Consider the following 15589-nt stretch of genomic DNA (forward strand, 5'->3'; position numbering starts at 1 on the left):
TTACCCGCCCCCACTGCGGGGGCGCGGAGCTGGCGGAGAACCCCCCCTTTCCTAGCGTGCCGCCTTCCCTCCATCCACCCAGAGGGTCGGCTGGCTGGCTGGGTGGGGGCGGGGCCGGCAGCGTGGGAGGCGCGCCGTGGCCGTGACCGCGCGGCTCGTGCCCTTCCCCCGCCGCGTGTGTGTGTGTGTGCGTGTGTGTGTGTGTGCGCGCGTGCCCTGGGTGTGCCCCGGCGCGCGCGCGCGTGTGTGTGTGTGTGTGCGGTGGCGGTGCAGGGCGCGGGTGTCCTGGGGCACCCCCCACACCCCACCCCTCTTGCGCACAGACCGGGCAGTTTCTGCAAACTTACCGGCGCCCTTCCCCCTCCCTGGTGGAGTCGGATGCACGAAGGGGTCCTCGATGGACGATTGCAGACAGAACGGGCGGGGGAGGGGCTGGGACCTGCTGGCCCACAAAGGGTCCCCACCCAGAGCACATCGCTGAGTAGGGAAGGGGATCTCGCCTTCAGACACCAGAGGTTCTTGGGATCCACGTCCCATGGGGGCATGAGAGGAGGAGCGAATGCCCAGGCTCCCATCGGGGCTTGACCATCCTGTTTGATCTGGGTTTTGGACTTCTCGCGACGTCCACTTTGAGGTCATGAAATTTCAGCTCCCAGGTGTACATCTGCCCAAATTCTAGCTGTCGTGGGCGACTCCCCACACCCCACTGCAGGCAAGCAGGCCCTGGTGAAGGCAGACACCCTCATGCCCTAGACAAAGAGTCCCTCTGCTGCAGCCCTGGGAGCGGTAGTGACCTGGACAAGCCCCTGGAAGGGCCAGTGCCGCTTCCCCCTGAAGGGCAACCCGCACAGGTTGGTCTTCCTTTGTGGGGCACAGGGCACAGCTGGATCTGGGAGGGATGGGGGAAGGTGCTGGAAGACAGGAACCATGGCCTCCGTGCGCAGGTCCAGCAGGGCAGGCCCCTCAGCTTAGCAGCACCTCATCTTGTATATGTGAACTTTTCAACGAAAGGAAAACATTTATGCTATTTTAATGCCCCTACTTAGCAGTGAATGGCTGCAGCTGTAATTAAGGTCCTCAAAGAGCAATTAAGGCCCCAGCCACCCAGGAGAGGGACAACAGGAGCTCCCAGAGCCTTGAACTCCGCACAGCTCTCAGGTGCTGAAGCAGAGTTCTGGACAGGATCACCCAGAACCTGACGCTTTCCTCAGAACCCCTTGGGGAAGGTGAAGATGAAGAAGAGGAAGATTCAGTGACTTGCTTGAAGAACAGTACTTGAAGGCTGACAGCATGGCAGGCCCTGGTGGAGCTGGAGGGACAGTCTCACAGACCACTATGCCCTGTCCTTGTCCCCAGCAGCTTCATTCCAGGAGGCAAGCCATGAGCAAGTCTAGGGATAGAGGAAGCGAACGTCCGCCCATAGTGCGTCAGGCAAGACAGACCTCACCAAAGCCTAGGGAGAATGCGGAAGATCCTCCCAGCAGCAAGCACCCCTTACCCATGCTGAGCTCGGTGGCAAGCAGGAGAGTGCTGGGGAGTGGCAAGACCCAGACAGAGCCTGGGGCACCAATATAAAGGGGAGGGAGGGCAAGAGCAGGCTGGGTTCATGCATGGCCCCATGGAGCCTGCGGGCAGCTGCGTGGTATTCTAAAAGGCTGTCAACCAACCTCTGTCACACACATTTGGTTGTCCAAATTTCTGCAGAAGGGAAAGAGTCGGGGAATTTTCAGCCATTATTTTAAAGAAGGCTGTGATCTGACACTGTGCATGGCTGGGAAGGCATCTCATGGCCCATTTATGGACCCACAGAACCAGGCAGACACTTAGAGGGGTGTTTTGCACCTCAGAGCTTTGGAGAACCTATACCCCTACACCCCCTTTTTCTGTCACAAGCCCTCTGAGGTTCTGCTGCATAGTCCTTACAGGACCTCATGTCCCTGAGCTGTCACTCTGTGTGGTCACTGTCCTGTCGCATGGACATCTGTGGTTGCCAGCCACACCTGAGCGCTCATCAGCCCAGCATAATTTGGTTCCCTAAACTGCAGGGGGCGACCACCTCCACATGACACAACTCACCATGGGGAGAGGAAATGAAAAGCAGATACTACATGGATATGAGATGAGAAAATTGCATTCAAAAACAATGAAAGCATAATACGTTCACGTGGCTAGAAAGGAATGAGAGAGAGAGACAAGCATAGGACAACTTGGAAGCTGGCGTTAAAATTGTTTAATTAAACCGTACAGAGTGTTCAGATGCATTTTAAATCCTCCCAAGCCTCTGGAAAATTTGGTTCTGCTTTTTGCTATTTCCTTTTTCCTTTTTTCTTTCTTTTTTTTTTTTCAAGGGCAGACCTGCTGCTGCTGCTGCTGCTGCTGCTGCTGCTGCTTGACAAAAAGCTGGGAGTTGGAAGGGGAACAAATGGACTGGCCTGGGAGTGTAGCCAGTGGGAGCCTCGGCGCACACAGTTGGGATCCTGGGTAATAGCAGCCCCTCCACCTGGCAGTCAGTAGCCAGCAGGAAACAGGCCCATCTGTGGAACTGTGGACAGGACAGACAGCCTCATTACAGCCTGAGAGGACCTGTCCAGTTCAGAAGGCATCCTTAGCACCTGTCATCTACCTTGAAGACAAGAGGCCCTCAAAATCCCCCACTCTGCCTTCATGTGTCTTTCTCCCTCCCACTCCCCTCTGCACACCCATGTCCCTCCCCCGGCTTCCAGGGCTCTCCTTGCTATGCGGGTCAGGTCTGAGCTTTCAGTCCTGCCCTTACCTGCTTGGAGAACTGGTGGGAACTCACTTCCAGGTACTTCCTCCAGCCTGTCCTTTCCAGTTGTCCCCTTCAGACAACACATACCCTCCTCTCATGATACTGGCCTTGCCAGTCCTCCAGCCCTGTCCCACCTGCAGTTAGTAGTCAAGTCTCTCCAACTCAGTGGGTCTTGGGGCATTCTCGTACCCCCACCTCCTCCCATGGCTTCTTTCAACCTGGCCTTGCAGGCCTTACCTTGTTGTTTGCTACTCCTCGTTTGTCTGCAGGTTCTGCATGGCTTTCCATGCAAGCCACCTGGTTACCTGTCCCCAGGGGGGTGGACAAGAAGCACTTACCTGTGTGAATGGGTGATAATACCCTTGGGGCTCGGAGAGGTGAATAGGGTCTACCAGCAAACCAGCGAGCAGCTGTGGGCTATCAGGCAGGAGTAGAGTTGGAGGTCTAGGTCTCCCTCTTAGCCCCTTTCCTTAGGGATGCTGACAGTTTTGCAGGCCCCATACTCCACTGGCAGGTGCAGGCCTCAAAGGTGAGGGCTGGGCTTGTCTGAGTTGCCATGGGTTCCAGTTTCCTTTAGTTATTTTAGTTTTTTATTATTTATTTATTTATTTTGGGTTTTTGAGGTAGGGTCTCACTGTAGCTCAGGCTGACCTGGAATTTACTCTGCATTTTCACAGTGGCCTCGAACTCATGGTGATCCTCCTATCTCTGCCTCCCAAGTGCTGGGATTAAAGGCATGTGCCACCACACCCGGCTAGGTATTTTATTTATTTGAGAGAGAGAAAATGAGAATATGGGTGCACCAGGTCCTCTTGCTGCTACAAACTCACTCCAGAGTCATGTGCCATTTTGTGTGTCTAGCTTTATGTGAGTATTAGGAAATTGAACCCAGGCTGGCAGGCTTTACAAGCAGGCATCTTTAACCACTGAGCAAGCGCCCCAGCCCTGGACTCCAGTTTCCTTGCTCATTTCTCACTGTCTGCCTGGAGTGGTGTGGTTGAATGTGCTATCACGACGGATATCATTTCCCCAGTGACCCTGAGCCAGCCCACTGTCCCTGCTAGCTGGTCTGCATGAGCTGGATGGACCTAGAATGGCATCAGGCATGCCTATAGACTAGGCCACCAGTCCCATCCTTGCTGGGCACCAGCAGGGCCCCTTCTCCTTGCTGGCTGTGGCCTCCTTGCTGCCCCTTGTAGGCAGGTGGATAGCTTCTTCAGGCCACTGTCACCAAAGAGCTGTCCCATCTTATAGCCACCTGGAAACCCGATCCAATGTTGCCTTCCTTTATGTGCAGGGGCTAGAGGCCACCTGTGGTTTTCCTACAGGAAGGGGCCTCCCTGGGCAGGAGGCAGGCTATGGTCTATCTCTGGCCTGGAAACTTGCCTGGCTAGGGTGCCTGACAAAGGTCACTTAAGACTTCAGGCTGTTCACAGTAGGTGCCAATCAACTTGGACAGTAGCAGCCCTGCCAATTCTCTCTCATAGACCCCAGCGCAAAGCGAAAAGCTGTAGTCTTTCTTTTCCCAAACTGTCGGGTGGACAGGGTTTGTGGGACAGATGGCCATCTCTGGTTAGTTTTCTGCACTTCTCTTTAATGACATCCCTGCAAGATGAATGCTCTGCCCTGGCCTCATCCACAGGCCCTTCTATGCTCATGTCCCCTCCTCCAGCTTGGTCAGGTTCCTCAGCCTCCTGTCCCCAAGGGTGGTGCAGGACCAGAGCCAGAAAAGGGCTGGGCCCAGCTTGGCCTCCCCGAGTCTCTGGCTGCAGAAGGGTTCCATCGCACTTCACTTGCCCATGCCTGGTGTGAGATATCAGGGTTAGCAGGTGAAAATACAGGCCGCCTTGACCAGGTGTGGCGGCTCTCACCAGTGACACCAGCACTTGGGAGGCTGAGGCTGAGGTTGTGCATTCTAGGACATCCTGGGATACAAGGCAAGACCATCCCAAAAGAATAAAACAAAATGCAGGTTGCTCAGTTAACTGGAACTTTCAGACAATGAAGAGTTTCTAGCTTTAAGTATGGGCATCATTAGGTGGGGGCCTGGAGGGGTTTTGTTTGCATGTGAAGGAACCTGGAAAATCACTTATTTTATTTTACTTTATTTATTCATTTGATTGAGAAAGAAGGAGGGAGAGAAAGAGAGAGAATGGGCATGCCAGGGCCTCCAGCCACTGCAAACAAACTCCAGACACACGCGCCCCCTTGTGCATCTGGCTGATGTGGGTCCTGGGGAATCGAACCTGCATTCTTTGGCTTTGCAGGCAAACCCCTTAACCAGTAAACCATCCCTCCAACCCCGAAACTCACTTCTTCAAGTTGCACAGGGAAGAGGGTGATCTTGTGTGTGGGGGTAGGGTGATTGGACATCAAGTGGGTGCTCTTCCTGGGGCACCATGCCCGGGCGCTGGGGTAATTCATCTAGGAGCCTAAACTGGCAATGCTAATTTTAAGTTTCCTGGTAAATGACAGACCTGTGACAGTACCGAGTGGAAGTTGCCCCGTTATTGCAGCCAGTTTTTAGTGATATCTGGATTATTACTGCTGCTTTAGCAGGAATGTCCTTTTCTCACCTTAAGCCTGGGTAACAGCGCCCCTCCTGTCACTCCCCCCAGGTGTGGTCACCAAGAAAGCCGCAGGAAGTGAGGCTCCGGGTCTTTCTTGGGCTTTCATGTGCAGACACATGGCCTGGGTTAGGATCCCAGCTCCATCACTTCCTGCCATGTGGCCAAAGAATTAAATTTCCTTTTCTGGAAAGTATTGTTTGCATCAAATGAAAAGTTAGGGTAATGTGGCAGTTCCTGGAACAATTAACCATGAACCTATGGATGGGACTGAGCCCAGAGAAGGGGAAATCATTCAGCGGCACCAGTCAGGGGAGCCCAAAGGTGGAGACAGTCCACTTGGTCAACAGGTGTAGCCATAGGCCGAATGTGGCTCACTGGCGCAGCTGGCTGTCGTTCTGTAAGGAGGTTGGAGCCCTGGTGCAGGTGGGCAGACCTTGAAGGTGCTCTGCTACGAAAAAAGAAGCCAGGCACAGCAAATGTGTATGAAATTTCCAGAACCTGTAAATCTAGAGACACAACACAAGCTATGCCTGGGAAGAGAAAGAGGTCACTGTCATGGGTTAGGGGGATGCTTTGGGGGTGATGAGGTGGTCTGAAGGGATGGTCAACAACTGCACACACTGAAGGCCACAGTTTGCTTGCCGGAATGAATCATTTGTTTGTGGTGGTGATATTCAAGTGCAGGGTGGGAGGGGAGTTGGATTTGAATACTCCCAGGACACATCAGAGCCTCTGGGGTTCCACCTTGGTGCGGGGAGGGGGGTGGGCGGAGTAGCTACTGCCTCAGGTGGAGACTCCAGACTGCCCCATGTATCCATGGGGTCTTATGGGCCCTGGAGGCCGGGAGCTGAGCTGTGGCAACATCTGGCTGGCCAGGCAAGGGGTGGGCACAGGGGAGTTCAGCTCAGGCTGGGAGCTTGTGGGAAAGCGTAGGCAGATAACCAGGTCTTCCTGCTTGTCTAGGCCCTACACAGCCCCTCTGCAGCCCGAAGAGCAAGCTGAGACCTTGCAGACCCACTGAGTCACAGAGCTCATTCCAGCCTTGGTAACCCTTCTCACAGAGAGGTGCCTGGAGGTCAATGTAGCAGGTCCCCAGTCACAGGCTGGAAAGATTGCTGAACTTGCCTGAGGATCCTGGACCCAGGATAGAAAGGACACCATATCCCCCAACACCAGCTCAGGCATCCCCCATACTGGGGACAGCTCTCAAATAGTGGTAAGGTCACATCCTTCAGATGCTTAAACCAGCAGGGACTCTTGGGCCAGTTATGGCCACTTGGACCATGAGAGAATAGGGGAGAGGTCTTAACCAGGAAGTACCACCATGTCTGTGACATCTGAGGGACAGTTGGGGCTATTGTAAATGGAAGGGATGGTGTCCTAGAGAACCATAGTACAAAGACTGGGGGGCACCAAGTGGTGAGGAGTCGGGCTCAGGCTCCTGATACATGCACCGGGAATAGACCCTGCTTCATCGCTTGGCTTTGTTGTAGAGACAGCAAGGATTGCCAGTGACGTGGCTGAGCCCCACATAATGCAAGTGAGTGGTCAATGGTCAGCAGGACCTAGGGCTACAAAGACCATTTGCACGCAGCTGGGAGACTAGGCCACCTCTCATGTTTCTTTCATACGATTCCTCCTGCCTCTCCCCCCCCACCATGATTTTTATCTTTACAGTTAACTGGGTTAAGTCATCAACTGCCAAATATTTGAACAGCACCTCCCCAGGGATGCCCCCTCCCAGCTGTGACAAAGGTAGGCACCTGGAGCCCCCCCTTCAGTGTCGGTGGTGGAAGATGCATGTACCCACCAGATCACCACTGTAGCATGCTCCTTGGGCTCGCTCGAGGACTATGACAGTATTCACATAATTTATTGTAAATCATTTGTGCTTTGTTTAATGTTCTGTTGATTCCACTTAATACTGGTTTCCTCCACTGGCCGGCTTGGGCAAGATGTGGCTGGCTCAGGGAAAATTCAGGCAGTAGATGGCCATATCCAGTTGAAAGAACCATCCTGGACAGCATGGACATGAACATGGACAGTCATGGCAGACACAGTGGTCATCTGGAGTGCTATGGTGGGCCGACCTCTGGAAAGGCTCCCATTGGTGGTCCGTGGTCAGCTGCATCAGGAGCCTGTGGTGACCCTCGTATGGCCAGCACTGTTGTCCTGCCTGCCCTTCTCCACCACGCGGGTAAGGCTGGCAGGAGTTCCAGAGCCCAGAAGCCACCCTGGGGGTTTGTTCCCAACAGGGCCATGGTACACGGGGTGCAAGGACACTCAGGGCGAGCAGAGAGCGGCTACAATTCAAGTAAAAAAGATAAAAGCCTGAGAATTGTCAAAGGACCAGAAGACACGTTATCAAAGCTACAATAGCGAATAAGTGATGAAAGCGCCTTGTGTGGCTAGTCTCAGGGCATGAAACACTGAGACCAAACCCCACTTGAGGCTATGTGAAGGACAACAGCTAAAAGACTGGTTAGGGGCATGGAGGATGGGTCAGTGTGTAAGGGCACTTGCATAAGGGCTCGAGACAGCCTGGGTTTGGTCCCCAAATTAGGCATGGCACACTGGGCATGTAATCCCAGCACTGCAGAGGCAGAGGTAGGAAGATCGCTGTGAGTTCAAGGCCACCCTGAGACTACATAGTGAATTCTAGGTCAGCCTGGGCTAGAGCAAGACTCTGCCTCGAAAAACAAACAACAACAACAAAAGACAAAGGGTGTGGTCACTCATGCCTGTAATCCTAGTCCTGTGGAGAGCAGAGACTTGAGAATCATTGGGGATCCCTAGTCAGCATGTGTGACCCAAAGCAACTCCAAGTTTAGTGAGTCTCCATCTCAAAAGATAAGACAGTAAGACGATAGAGGACACCTGCTGCCTTTTGCAGACACTGTATATACACACCCACCACCTCATAGACACCAAAAGGGAAGACTGGTGGTACTGGTTCTGGAGGCTCTGGGTCCACACGCTGCACATGGGATTATGGTTCAATATGAGATGCCTCACAAAGGTACAGTGTTGAAGGCTTGGTCCTCAGCGCGGCAACGTTCAGCGAAGGTGATTGGATCCTGAGTGCTATGATGTCATCCGTTCCTCCATGGACTCATGGTCTAAAGGCATCATTGGGAGGTGGTTAGAATGAGGCAGTGGGACCTCGTTGGAGGAAGTGGGGTCATGGGCAGCACACCCCAGAAAGATATATCTTTCTTCCTCCCCTTTCCCGTTTCAGTGTGTGTGTGTGTGTGTGTGTATGTGTGTGTGCACGTGCGCGTGTGTGCTTATGTGCCATGGAGCACACACGCCACAGTGCGTGTGTGGAAGCCAAGAGAACAGCTTGCAGGTGTCAGTCCTTGCCTGCCATCTCTTTGAAGATAGGGTCTCTCATTTGTCAGGAGAGTTGGAAACTCTCTTGATCCCTCTTCCCACCTCATCATAGACATGCTAGAATCACCAAAACCCAACATAACTTATGACTTTTTAAAAATTTCTCTTTTTTTTCCTCAGAGAGAGAGAGAATTGGCACACCAGGGCCTCAGCCACTGAAATCGAATTCTAGATGCTTGCACCACCTAGTGTGCATATGTGACCTTGCACTTGCATCACCTCTGTGCTTCTGGCTTACATGGAATCTGGAGAGAGATCGAACATGGGTCCTTAGGCTTTGCAGCAAGTGCCTTAACCACTAAGCCATCTCTCCAGCCCTCATGGGCATTTTGCTTTTGTTTTTCAAGGTAGGGTCTCACTCTAGCCCAGGATGACATGGAATTCACTATGCAATCTCAGGGTGGCCTTGAACTCACAGTGATCCTCCTACCTCTGCCTCCCAAGTGCTGGGATTAAAGGCGTGTGCCACCATGCCTGGCTTTTGGGTGTTTTTTTTAGGTAGGGTCTCACTCCAGCCCAGGCTAACCTGGAACACACTCTGTGGTCCCAGGCTGGTCTTGGACTCACGGCGATCCTCCTACCTCTGCCTCCCGAGTGTTGGGACTAATGGCATGCACCACCACACCTGGCAACTTCTGACTTTTTATGTGGGATCTGGACATCTGAACTAACCACCTTGAGTGGTAAGCATTTTACCCACTGAGACATCTCCCCAGCCTCCTTGTCTGTCAGTCTTTCTTTCCTTTCTTCTTGGCCACCATTAGCTAAGAAGCTCTGTTCTGCCATGCCTTCTCACCATGACGCTGTGCCTCACTTCGGTTCCAGCAACAAGGGACCAGCAAGCCATGGACTGAAACCATAAGCCAAAGTCAATCTTTCCTCCTTTAAACTGTTTCTGTCAGGTATTTGTCACACAATCAGAAAACCTAACACAGGTGTGTTTTGTGAAATGGGAAGTCATGAGGTGTGACAGTGTCTTAGGCTGGGAAAGGCACACTCACCACAAGAGTCTCCATCACATGAAGACTTGTCTAAACGTTCAGAATGGCACCGCCCCCCTCCACCAACACACACAGAAGACAATACCTGCTTCTTTCGCAGGTGCCCCAATAAGCCATGGCTCTGTGGCACAGGTTGGGATCCAGCATACAAGGGACTAAGTGTTCTGTTGTCACAAAACAGGTGACACCCAAAGGCATTGTGCTGAGTGAAAAAGGCCAGACAAAAACAAGTATAGGCTGTGTGCTTTACTTAAATGTAATTCTAGAAAATGCAAATTGATCCTCAGGGACAGGAGGCAGGTGGACATCACCTGGGGTGAGGGGGTCACAGCCGCAGAGTGACTGACCTTTCACTGCCTTGACTGGGGTGATGGTTTAGCAGGCCTATGTTTGTGTCAGATTTTAAATATGTTCACTGTATTGGGTGTTAAAAAATCTCATCAATGCACATGTGCTTGAAAAATAGCCTCTTCCTGGTCTGGAGAAATGGTTTAGCAGTTAAGGCGCTTGCCTACAAAAACTAAAGACCCATGTTCAACTCTCCAGATCCCACATAAGCCAAACACACAAAGGTGAGGCAAGCACAGGGTTACACATGCCCACTAGGTGGCACAAGTGTCTGGAGTTCGATTTCAGGGAGGCCCTAGCCTGTCAGTTCTCTGTCTCTCTTGCTGTTTCTAAAATACTGAAATAAAATCAAAAACAAAGACAAGATAAATGAAATCACTTCAGAGGTTTGGGTGCCAGGATGGGGAAATGGCTTAGCAGTTAAGGCACTTGCCTGAGAAGCTTAAGGACCCCGGTTCGATTTCCCAGGACCCACATAAGCCAGATGCACAAGGAGTCACATGTGTCTGGAGTTCGTTTGCAGTGGCTGGAGGCTCTAATGCCCCCATTCTCTCTATATGCTTCTCTCTCTCTCTCTCTCTCTCTGAAATAAATAAATAAAATACTAAAAAAAAAATTTTAGGTGCCTTTAGTAATGCACTTGTCTGTATGTGACGTTTCCTCAATGCTAAGGAGAGTCCAAAGAGGATCTACCCAGGGCTGAAGCCTGGGAGAGATGCCTGTACAGTTGCAGGGAGCAGGCTGACCGCTGCTATCGGCCCCATGTCTCCCACGGCCCATTCTGGCGGCCCTGCTGGGGCCCGGGGCCTGAGTGCTGAGGCCCCCTTGGCAGTGGATTCTGAATCGGCACAGCGAGTTCTCGGAGATGTTTTCACTGCAGACCACACACAGCCTCTCACTGCACCGTGTCATTCGTCTTCCTGGATCGGAGCCTTCTGCTGCTGGTGGACTCAAGACTCCTCCTGTGCTGGGCCGGGGCAGAGCTATGCAGAACTCCAGAACTCGTGATCCATGATTCTTAGGGCAGGGGCTCTGAGCCCTCTGGCCCAGTGGGCCATGTGGTCTCTGGGCACACTTCTGTGGTTTAGACTTTTAGGAAGCCAGGTCACAGTGTGTGCCACCAAAGCATGTCCTCACTGCCTGTCACACCCCGGATGCTACTGCAGATAAAACTGAGCAACGACTAAGACCTCACCTCTCCCTTCCGTGCACCCCAGCTTTCTCAGGGCGCTGTGCTAAGCCAACTCCATTTCTCTCGCCGGGTAGCTGAAAGCAGGAAGACCTGTGTTCTGTTGTTCTCCCCCAGGGCTTAGGAGGGAAGGTCTGAGACCACCCAAGTCCTTTAAACCCAGTGAGGGTATAGATGGCAGACAAAGGGAATGTGTTCAAGGGAGACACCAAGGCAATGCCCGCTCTACACAGGGGCCCTGGCTCCACAGTCAGGGAAGGCGGATGGTGAGGAGCCTGTCCCCTTCCTCCCTGAGGGTTCTCCCTCCTGCTGCTGGCCAGCAGAGCTGGTGTCTCATCCTCAGCAAGCTGACCTTGCTTCTTCAGACAAACACTCCCCCAACATGAAAGTATGTGATTCCCTTCCCACTTGGTGGTAGGATCCGCACATTCCTTAGGGCGAGGGGGCCAAGAGGCCCAGCTCAGGACTCAGTTCCAGCGTCCAGGGGCAAGGTGTTGCATTTTCCACTCCACAACATGGGGACAAGTCACTCCCCTCAGGGTTGCGTGAACACTGAGGATCTGATAACACAAAACAAACAGTTATCACCTCAAAGGGAGTAAGGGGCAGTTTATTCTCAAAGGATCGTAGCCACAGAACACAGATGTAGGGTTACCCCAAAGTCCACATTCCAAAGTATTAACAAGTTCAAGGGTTTTGATTTCTTAAAAAAACATTTTTTTTTTGAAGCAGGGTCTCACTGTAGCCCAGGCTCACAGTGCTCCTCCTACCTCAGCTTCCAGAGTGCTGTGAGTAAAGGCATGTGCCATTATGCCCGTCCCTTTAATTATTATTATTTTTTTTATGAGCCAAGCTCTCATTCTAGCTCAACCTGATCTGGAATCTATGCTGTAGCCCAGGCTGTCTTGAAACTCATGGAAGTTCCTCTGTCTCAGCCTCCCAAGTGCTGAAATTAAAGGAGTCAGCCACCGTACCTGGCAAATTTCATGATGTTTTTATAGTAACAACACAAAGGAAGTCATTAATCAAGGCACCTTTCAAGTACACTGGTGGAGACATCAGGTAGGCTGGTTAGCGGAGAGGGGTAGAATCTCTGCTCTGAACTTTAGGTGCTACCTTGATAGGCTATTCTTCTCATCTTTGGGGTTGGTAGAAGCTAGGGGTGTGTCTATATATCCAAAGGATTGGGGCTGGAGAGATGGCTTAAGGCTTGTCTGCAAAGCCAAAGGACCCAGGTTCAATTCCCCAGGACCCATGTAAGCCAGATGCACAAGGTGGCGCATGTATCTGGAGTGGGTTTGCAGTGGCTTGAGATCCTGGCGCACCCATTCTCTCTCTTTCTCTGTCTGTCTGCCTCTTTCCCTCTCTCCTTTCTCTCTTTCAAATAAATAAGTAAATAAATAAACAAAAAATTAAAACAACATTCCAACTCCCAACCACTGACGTTCTAATCAGACATGAATGTTCATGCCTGTGGCTTCTTTCTGGGAACCTTGGCTCACAGACCCCATGGCGAAGGGCTGAAGACAACACTCCATGTCCATATTCTCCATGGCGCTGCCAGGGCCCTTCTGCGTCAGTGTCCTGTGGCTAGAATGGCAGAGAAAGCTTTCTTGAGGCTCCAGTGGAAGGACCCTTCCTGCCCCTCCAGGTTTGGGTATGGCTGGCCATCCTGGGCCATTCTGGCTTGTGGCTGCATGGCTCTGACCTCTGCCTCCCTCCCTTGGTATCTGGCCTTTCCTTTATGTTAAGGACCCATCTAGGTAAGCCCAGATAACCGCACCCCAAGAGCTTTAGCTTAATTACACGGGCCAAAACCCTTTATCCAACAGGGCAGTGCTCATAGGCCGCAGGGGTAGGATGTAGGCATATTTCTCAGGGAATACCATTCATCCCAGGGTCGCCCCCAGGCTCAGGACAGTCCCTGGGGTTCTTGCCAGCCAGGCCCCTGTCTGCAGTGGCAGTTCACCTCCCTGGCCATCAGGAAGTGGCTCCGAGTTCAGCCCGGGGTCTCCTCCTCTGCCCACGTCTTCCACGGAGACCTGGCCCTATTCAGTGTTGTTCACAAGCTGGTGCACAAAGCCTCGTTTGTAGCCTCAGGAAGGGCCTGGAGCTGCACAGGAGTCCCCAGGGAATGCTCTCTGCTCAATGTATAGATCGCCTTTGTTGCCACTTCCTTACAGCTGTATCAAGCAGCATCGAGCAGCAGTGCGGCCACCTGGCGGGTAACCTCCTTGTATTGCCAGAACTGGAGTCTTCTCCCCCTCTTTTATTTTGTCTTAGCTGGAACACGGACAGCAGCCTCATCAATGTTTAATGTTTCTGCCAGGACAAGCTTGGAGCTCACTCCGCATCCCCAGGGCACGCACTTGGCCACAGGGGGCCTGCCTCTGCTGGCAACCGTGGATTCCTGGAACCTGTAGGTCTGCGCTGGGAATTCCAGTCAGAGCTGGGGCCTAAAGGTTGGGGTTTAGGGTTTAGGGAGGGTTATACACAAATGGGTCCAGGAGTTCTTGGGGCCACAGCTATCACAGGAAAAGGTTAACCTGAAAATCCACCCAAAAACTTGCAGAAACATCAGAAATGGTGGGTAAACATGTAAATGTTACTGCAAATTTGGGCTGGGCTCACCAGAAAGGAACGGCAATCTTCTCCAGGTATGAATAAAAGGGGCACCCATCCAGATACGAACTAGAGGCTTGGATGGAAGTGGGGTGTAGATGAACATGAGGATAGCGATTAGGGGCCAGAATTAGGGCTCCCAGAGGAGGTCCACTCTTGGGCTGTGCTTGACTTCTTTGGGTAGGAGAGAATGGGGCCTTTGAGAAACTGTTAGCTGGGCTCCAGGTAGGTTTGCAATTATACACATGGAGGGCTAAATCCTCTACTGAGAAAACCATGGGGAAATTGAGGCCATGGCAACTGTGTTATCATAGCTTCTCAAAGGGATAACCCTCCAGGCCCACAGGAACTCACATGGAAGCCATGCACCAAGAATGAGAGCCAGCTGGACTGGGAGTCCCAGTACATGAAGAGATACAACGTTAGAAGAAAAGTGTTAGGAAAGGAGCAAGTTGAAAATTAGTAAAAACGAGAAATTAAAATCCTAAGGGAAGGGATAAGATGACACAGGAGAGGAGTAACACTTACAGATATTTGAAAAGTAAAATAATTGCTTTTCACACATGAGGGCTAACATCAGGTGGACAACAGCAGCAAGAGAGTGTGCCAAATTCTGGCAAGGGGAAGCTGGCTGTAATACCCATAAGCCCAAGAGGCTCCAATTCCCAGATTGCCACCAGCTGGGGACCTAGCATTCAGAACACATTATGTTTATAGGGGACATCTGAATCAAACCTCCACAGCAGCTGAGGAATAATGCCCTTCACATATGCACGAACACACACACACACACACACACACACACACACACACACACACACACAGACAAACAGATGAGTTAACCAGCTAATGGGGTACAACTGATGAGAGAACTAAAGAATTGAAAGATAAAGTGGGACAAGTCACTGGATGCCACACAGAATGGTGCGGGGCCAGAAGAGAGGAAGGCAAGGAGAGCTGGAGCCTGAGGACGGGGTCCAACACGCCTCCAGAGCAGAGATCCGAGAGGACAGTGGGCCTGCCATGTGCTTTTGTAAACAGCACTTGGCTAGGACAGCTTCTCTCTGTCCATATGTTCCCGCTCACATGACACGCCACAGTTTTCACACACGTGAAAAGTAGTAACAGAGGCCATCTGGCCCACACTGACTGAGGGCTTCCCTGTCTCACCTTCTCCAGCAAAAGTGGGTCTTGCTCTAGAGGACCCAGGAGGCTACTGAAGAACACGCAGAGACAGTAGCTAAAATGAAGGGTGGGAATTTTCCAGAATCAGTGAATGCTATAAGTCCTTAGGTGTGAGAAATGCAACAAACTCCAGACAGCATAAATATGTCAATTTACATGCAGGATGAACAAGGTGGGGCTATCAGACCCCGAGAGAAGACAGAACCTGGATGTTAAATATGAAACAAAAACTGTTAGAGCTGATAAAAACCTACAGCCATGTAGGATACAAAATAAATACACAGAAATCAGTAGCCTTCATATATGCTAACAACAAACACACAGTAAGTTAAAAAGGAGATGTAAAGGGATGAGAAAAGAAGGGAGGAGGGTACTTAATAGGTTAGTATTCTATATATGTAAGTACAATGATTGAGATGGGGAGGTAATATGATGGAGAATGGAATTTCAAAGGGGAAAGTGTGGGGAGGGGAGGGAGGGTATTACCATGGGATATTTTTTATAATCATGG

This window comes from Jaculus jaculus, chromosome 11 (genome assembly GCF_020740685.1).
Source record: "Jaculus jaculus isolate mJacJac1 chromosome 11, mJacJac1.mat.Y.cur, whole genome shotgun sequence".
Lineage (NCBI taxonomy): Eukaryota > Metazoa > Chordata > Mammalia > Rodentia > Dipodidae > Jaculus > Jaculus jaculus.